The sequence below is a fragment of the Polypterus senegalus genome, chromosome 9 (assembly GCF_016835505.1).
Source record: "Polypterus senegalus isolate Bchr_013 chromosome 9, ASM1683550v1, whole genome shotgun sequence".
In the NCBI taxonomy this organism is placed as follows: Eukaryota; Metazoa; Chordata; class Cladistia; order Polypteriformes; family Polypteridae; genus Polypterus; species Polypterus senegalus.
Window position 1 is genome coordinate 30,952,583 of NC_053162.1, and position 7,769 is coordinate 30,960,351.

The window sequence follows — 7,769 nt, forward strand, 5'->3', positions numbered from 1 at the left end:
AAATGGAGACGCCATCATTTGTATTGAAACTTGATGGGTCAAAAACTGACGTCTTCTGGTTGATTTGTGCCCAGTCAGTCATTTATCAGTTCTGCACATAACCTGTCTGTTATTCAATAGTCCTGTGAGCTGCATTTAACAAAATCGGTAAAAACTCACCTGTACAACAAGAATTTGACATTATATGTGTAAGTTACAAAATGTGGAAATGTGATTCCTTACGTTTTGAACTTCTTAGGTAATCCACATCGAAGGCTGAATGTCCAACTCCAGCAGAAGCAACAGGGCATCCAGAATTGTGTGGGCAGCAGTGCTCATCTGCTGTCATAATAAATGCTTTGTGCTTTTTGACCGTTTTATTGTTTCTCTGTCCTTCCTTTCCAAAGCACCACCAGTTTTCATTTCATTTGATGCTGTAGGCTTATGGCAACACGGCTGTGGTGGGAATCCCAAAACTGTCACGCAGCAGCACGTCCAAGCGAAGGTGTTCAGCTGCAGCCAGCGACGTTTGGAGCCAGCAGTGTGCTTGTGCTCTGACATTCTTATTATTCTCTGACTGATGTCAGCCTCTTTATCTGCAGAACCACGGGAGAGGTTAGGGTTTTATCTAATCTGTGGAGTTTAAAATCATCCAGATGTTAAGTTGTGTCTTTATGTCATTTAACTGAAGTCATACCTGTGGAAGGACGGAGGAGGTTGTCCAGTCCATTGACTTTGTCTGGTAAATAAATACTCAGTGGTTTCACTTCAACTTCATAATCTGGTAGTTTGTTGTGGATTGCCATGGACTTTTATGTTTAAAAAAGGTGTCCTCAAATGTGCCCACAAGTATGTGACTTGCTGTTTAAATTGGGGATTTATGATGGATCAGCTTTATGGATGCCTTTGAGAATTGTGGACATCAGGATTGCGCTTAACATGCTCAGCTCCTGGATCTTCTTGGACGTCTGCTAGCGCCTTAGTCTTCTTATCATGAACCACAGAACGTGGCCTGAACGTCTGGATTTGGGAGTTCTTTAATAGAATGAGCTAATACCTTGAGGAAAATCCCAGCCTTGTTTATGAAATGTGTAACACTGGGTTATGAACTGTACCGTATATTAGGAATGTATCCAAATTGAGCTTATTTAATACCATATTGAGTAATAAAAAAGTGCTGAGTGGGATGTTTTCTGTTACTTTAAAAAAAAAATGAACATGTAAAAGAAGTAAATGTAGCTTGAATGATGTTACTTAAATGTCACATAAACGAAGTGTCACATTTTCCGCAAGGAGAAATAGAAAATTCTGCATATTGAATTAATCACATGTGACTAAATGTCTGCCCACTCTCTAAGCTTTCAATAATCTGCAGAACTGCATTAAACTGAGATACACCACAAGCATTCGCCTTCTCAGGCTGCCCTGCACCAGTTTAGGGGGGCAACACTGACCGGGTGACAGTGGATCGGGGGGCTCACTCGTACCCAACTAGGTGGCCTAACACTCTTTGGAATGGGGCAGGAACAGCCACACTGGCAATGGTCGTATGGCATGGGAATCAAGTTGTGGACGCTGGATCTGCGAGGCGGCTCTTACCTCTGTGCCTACACGGTATAAAAACAGCAGGACATTAGGGCACCATTTGTTTCTTTTGTCATTTCAATCACTGTTGGTGTATTTCCTCCTCTTGCCCCAGTTCAGGGGCGGCACGGTGGCACAGTGGGTAGCACTGCTGCCTTGCAGTTAGGAGACCCGGGTTTGCTTCCCGGGTCCTCCCTGCATGGAGTTTGCATGTTCTCCCCGTGTCTGCATGGGTTTCCTCCCACAGTCCAAAGACATGCAGGTTCGGTGCATTGGCAATCCTAAATTGTCCCTAGTGTGTGCTTGGTGTGTGTGTGCCCTGCGGTGGACTGGCGCACTGCCCAGGGTTTGTTTCATGCCTTGCATTCTGTGTTGGCTGGGATTGGCTCCAGCAGACCCCCGTGACCCTGTAGTCAGGATATAGCGGGTTGGATAATGGATGGATGGATGGATGCCCCAGTTCAGTTGTCATCTGCTTCCACTCCAGATGGTGCTCTGCTATTGTCCTAACTTGGCTTTCTCATTAAACCAACACAAACAAAAGACCTCATTATGATTGTGGTGGCCATAATTACTGGCTGTAGTTTAGTGTTCCTAATTATACAATTGTTTTCAATTGTAATTTGACTCAGCAGTTCATCCCTGTAATATTGTGCTGTTCTGTGTAGTTTCAGCTCATAATTTACTTCTTCTTGTATTCTACAGTCCATTTTTAGCTGATTTTATGGTGCCTGTGTTTTCTGCATCACTTCCAGTATGAAGCATCAATTATCTTGTTCCAATGGCACCTGTCCAGGGGTTTGGGATATTTTAGGGATCAAGTGAACAGTCAGGACTTTGAAGTGATGTGTTGGAAGAAAGAAAAGTAGGCAGCAAAGTGTAAGGACTTGAGCGACTTTGACAAGGGCTACACAACTGGGTCAGAGCATCTGAAAAACTGCAGATCTTGTGGGGTATCCCGGTATGTAGTGGTTAGTTACCTACCAAAAGTGGTCCAAGGAGAGACAACTGGTCGTGGGTGCCCAAGACTCACTGATGTGTGTGACAACTGAAGGTCTGATCCCACAGAAGAGCTCCTGTAGCACAAACTGCTGAAAAACGTAACGCTGGCCATGGCAGAAAGATGTCAGAACACACAGTGCATTGCAGCTTGCTGTGTGTGGTGCGGCGTAGCCACCCATTGGTCAGAGTGTCCATGCTGACCTCTGCTCTCCACAGAAAGTAGCCACAATGAGCATCAGAGCGGGACCATGGAGCAATAGAAGAATGTGGCCTGTTCTGATTAATCACATCTTCTTTAAGTTCTTGTTGATGGACGGCTGTGTGTGTGTGTGTGTGTGTCGTTTACCCGAAGAAGAGATGGCAGCAGGATGCACTACGTACAATATCTGATGAAGGCAAGCTGATGGAGGCAGTGTGATGATCTGGGCATTGTTCCGGGAACTTTGGGTCCTGGCCTTCATGTAGATATTACTGTTACATGAACCACCTACCTAAAGGAGGATGCCATCATCTATATGCTACACCGATCCCTCTCCCACCTGGACAGAGGCAGTGGTGCTGTAAAAATTATGTTTTTGGACTTCTCTAGCATCTTCAACACCATCCAACCTCTGCTCCTTAGAGACAAGCTGACTGAGATGGGAGTAGACTCACACCTGGTGGCATGGATCGTAGACTATCTTACAGACAGACCTCAGTATGTGCGTCTTGGGAAGTGCAGGTCTGACATTGTGGTCAGCAACACAGGAGCGCCGCAGGGGACTGTACTTTCTCCGGTCCTGTTCAATCTATATACATCAGACTTCCAATATTACTCGGAGTCCTGCCACGTGCAAAAGTTCGCTGATGACACTGCTATTGTGGGCTGCATCAGGAGTGGGCAGGAGGAGGAGTATAGGAAACTAATCAAGGACTTTGTTAAATGGTGCGACTCAAACCACTTACACCTTAACACCAGCAAGACCAAGGAGCTGGTGGTGGATTTTAGGAGGCCCAGGCCCCTCATGGACCCCGTGATCATCAGAGGTGACTGTGTACAGAGGGTGCAGACCTATAAATACCTGGGAGTGCAGCTGGATGATAAATTGGACTGGACTGCCAATACTGATGCTCTGTGCAAGAAAGGTCAGAGCCGACTATACTTTCTGAGAAGGTTGGCATCCTTCAACATCTGCAATAAGATGCTGTAGATGTTCTACCAGACGGTTGTGGCGAGTGCCCTCTTCTACGCGGTGGTGTGCTGGGGAAGCAGCAAAAAGATGAAGGACGTTTCACGCCTGGACAAACTTGTTAAGAAGGCAGGCTCTATTGTAGGAGTAAAGTTGGACAGTTTAACATCTGTGGCAGAGCGACGGGCACTAAGCAAACTCCTGTCAATCACGAATAATCCACTGCATCCACTTAACAGTGTCATCTCCAGGCAGAGGAGTAGCTTCAGTGACAGACTTTTGTCACCGTCTTGCTCCACTGACAGACTGAGGAGATCGTTCCTCCCCCACACTATGCGACTCTTCAATTCCACCCGGTGGAGTAAATGCGAACATTAATTTTATTTTTCTTTTTTTCTTTTCATTTTCATTTTTATTACTATTTAATTTTTTTTTTTTTTTGTATCAGTATACTGCTGCTGGATTATGTGAATTTCCCCTTGGGATTAATAAAGTATCTATCTATCTATCTATCTATCTATCTATCTATCTATCTAAAGATTGCTGCAGAGCAGACCTTGTACACCCCTTCATGGCAGTAGTATTCCCTGATGGCAGTGGCCTCTTTCAGCAGAATAACGCACCCTGTCCCACTGCAAAAAATTTTCAAGAATGGTTTGAGGACCATGACAAAGAATTCAAAGTGTTGACTTGGCCTCCAAATTCCACCAGATCTCAATTCAATCGAGCATCTATAGCAGGGGTCCCCAGGGGTCTCCATTGGCTACAGGTTTTCATTCAACCCTTTTTCTTAATTAGTGATCTGTTTTCACTCCTAATTAACTTCTTTTGAATTCATTTTAGTCAACTTGCTCTCAAAGAATTAGACCCCTTAATTGTTTCTTTTTCCTTAATTAGTTTCCAAACAATAATGAGATACAAAATGAGCCAAAGCATGACCAACAAAGTGTGTCCATCATACAATATCTGAAAATAAAGAAAGATGAAGGTCTCAAGGATGTTGATCTGCTGAGGTCCCCAAAACATTTTAACAGTGCTCTTAGAAAAAAGAAAATCAACAATTTCAGAAATGTATGCCATTGCATAATGAGAGCAGCAACAAGCCATGGAATTAAAGAACGGGTTTAATTAACGACAAGAATCTGCTCCTAATTCAGCAACCGGTTGGCGTGAAATTGGTTGGTGTTTGAGGCCCTGACTTAGTTGGTCTTAGTTGGCTCACTCACTTCACATTTCATTTCTGTTTAAGGAAAGAAATTAAACAATTCAGAGGAACAATGAAGAAATTCAGGGGAAAAGATCTTAAAAAAACAAGTCAATTGAAATTGATTCAAAAGAAGTTAATTAGCAGCAAAAATGAAATGAAATGAATGAAAACCTGCAGCCACTGGGGCCCTCCAAGACCGGAGTTGGGGACCCCTGATCTATAGGAAGTGCTGCAGACCCCACCTTGTAACTTACAGGACTTGAAGGATCTGCTGCCAAACACCAGTGGACACCTCCAGAGGTCTTGTGGAGTCCATGCCTCTGTCTCCATGGGTCAAAGCTATTTTGGCAGCACAGGGGGACCGACACAATATTAGGCAGGTGGTTTTAATGTTGTGGCTGATTGTTGTTTGGTGTCTGCATCCAGCAGGCAGCACACGCTCTGTGAGAATATGTTCTCCAGGAATTGAAGCCATACTAAAGTCACAATATCCCTGCCCAGTAACTTCAACAGAAATGCTAAAGCTAGAAAATACAGAAATAAAAAGAGGATCAATTTAAAACAATTTAGCTTGTTTTACTCACATATACAAGCAGCTAAGGAAACCACAGAATACAGCTGTGTTACAGTGTTTCACTGGGGTCCTCAAGGATTGCGTGTCTGTACACAGTCCACAGCTTGACTTCAGCTATTTAATGCTGGCATGGCAGTTTCTTTGCTCCAAGCACAACTGGCCAAATAACGCTACATTCACACTACTACGGCCATTTTCAAATTAAATGATCTCCGTCCTTACTAACATTGTCACATAGCTTACAAAAGCATCTACACTAAAACACATTAAAATGCATATGATATAATGAAGGGAGATCAGCGAGCGATTTGTTCCTTTTGAACAACTCTTTTCGGAGATTCATGAGCACGAGCGAATCGATTCAAAGGAGCTCCGTGGGAATGCTAAAGCGCATGCGTGTCCGTTCCTCCGTGTTGTCACCAGAGTTTTTTGGAGCACTGAAAAATCTTAAAGCGCACGCGCAAGAACTGCGTAACTCACGAGTCTCGACTTATTTGGATTGTGAGCGAATCACGAACAAATCAGTACAAGTTACACAGTTCTCATTCACTTGTGATTCTGTAACGAACCGTCTTATTTTAGTTATGTATCTTCAATGTGTTGTCATGCTTTGTGTGTGTGTTTTCGTTTTGTTTGTGCATGCTGGAGAGAAGACATGTCTTATTCATTGGAATAGCATATTTCAAATGTGAGTATGCTTATACAGGCTCCTTCAAGATGATATAAGAGAGTTTCTTAAAAACAATATATTGTTCCAAGTTTTTTTTTTTCCTAAAACACTATTTACAGTTTGGTGAAAGAGTGGCATACAAATTATCCATCCATCCATCCATCCTCGCACCCGCTATATCCTGACTACAGGGTCACGGGGGTCTACTGAAGCCAGTCCCAGCCAACACAGGTCGCAAGGCAGAAAACAAACCCATCAGCTATATAAATGAACATATACACATAAACATATACGATAAATCAAAATAATAATAACAAATTGTTAAATTTATTTGTGATGAGATTAGCCCCCTATATATGCCAGACTTTAAATGAGTCAAATGAATCGATTCACTTAAACAGGTAGCGCGAAAGAATCCAATCAGTAAAGCGGTTCGAAACGCACATCACTAATACAACGTTGCCGTTCGGCTACACCAGGCATGCGTGCTTCGATCGGAAAAAGACCTGGGGCCTCATGTATAAACGGTGCGTACGCACAGAAATGTTGCGTAAGAACTTTTCTACATTCAAATCGCGATGTATAAAACCTACACTTGGCGTAAAGCCACGCACTTTTCCACGGTACCTCATGTCTTGTCGTACGCAAGTTCTCCGCTCGGTTTTGCAGACTGGCGGCACCCAGCGTCAAAGCAATGGTACTGTTCCTGTGTGATTACTCATTATTTTCATGACGTGGCTTTATAAATACACTGAAACTAACCGCATATTGTTTATTATTGTAACGTATCTGATTGTAATTAACTTGTAACAATATAATGGTCCAGGGAACAGCCATAGTATTCCAAATACCATAACTGCTTTAGCGTTGTTACTCTCACTGCACCTTCTTCTTTCAGCTGCTCCCGTTAGGAGTTGCCACAGCGGATCATCTTTTTCCATATTACTCTCACTGCATGACTCGGAGTATTTACAGTATATCACTGTATCTGAGTGTGAATCACAGCAGCAGATGATCAGAAAGAGAATTATCGGTATACAGCTTCAAGGACACGCTGTCTCAGCCACTGCAAAATGTTTCAAAGCCTTTCCTGTACGGACCTCGCGGTTCAGAAACAGTTTCATCCCAAGAACTATAAACGCACTCAATCACTGCTCCTTGTAGAACTGTTTGTACTTATAAGTAGAATTTGCTCACTGTAAACTTGTACTACAGTTATAATATTGCACAACCTGAGCCACTTTATAAAGTGTGTAGTGACGATATCATTTTTAAGATGAAACACTGCAAAATGTTAATTATATTATACAGGTAAAACTTTAACTTCATTTAAATAATCTATATTCTTCACTGGGACTGGTGTGAAGGATAGAATAATTAAACATGTACTACGAAGATATTTCAATGTTCCTTAAACTTTTTAAAGAATCAGTGCTCTAAGTTTACAGATGGATTACAGAGCTGATTGTGTGGCGATCGGATACTTGGAGAAAGAAAAGCAAGAACTTCATGGGCGGCCACGTCAATACATATTGAATATAAAACAGAAAGAGAAAATAACGACACAGATAAAAATGCAGCGGC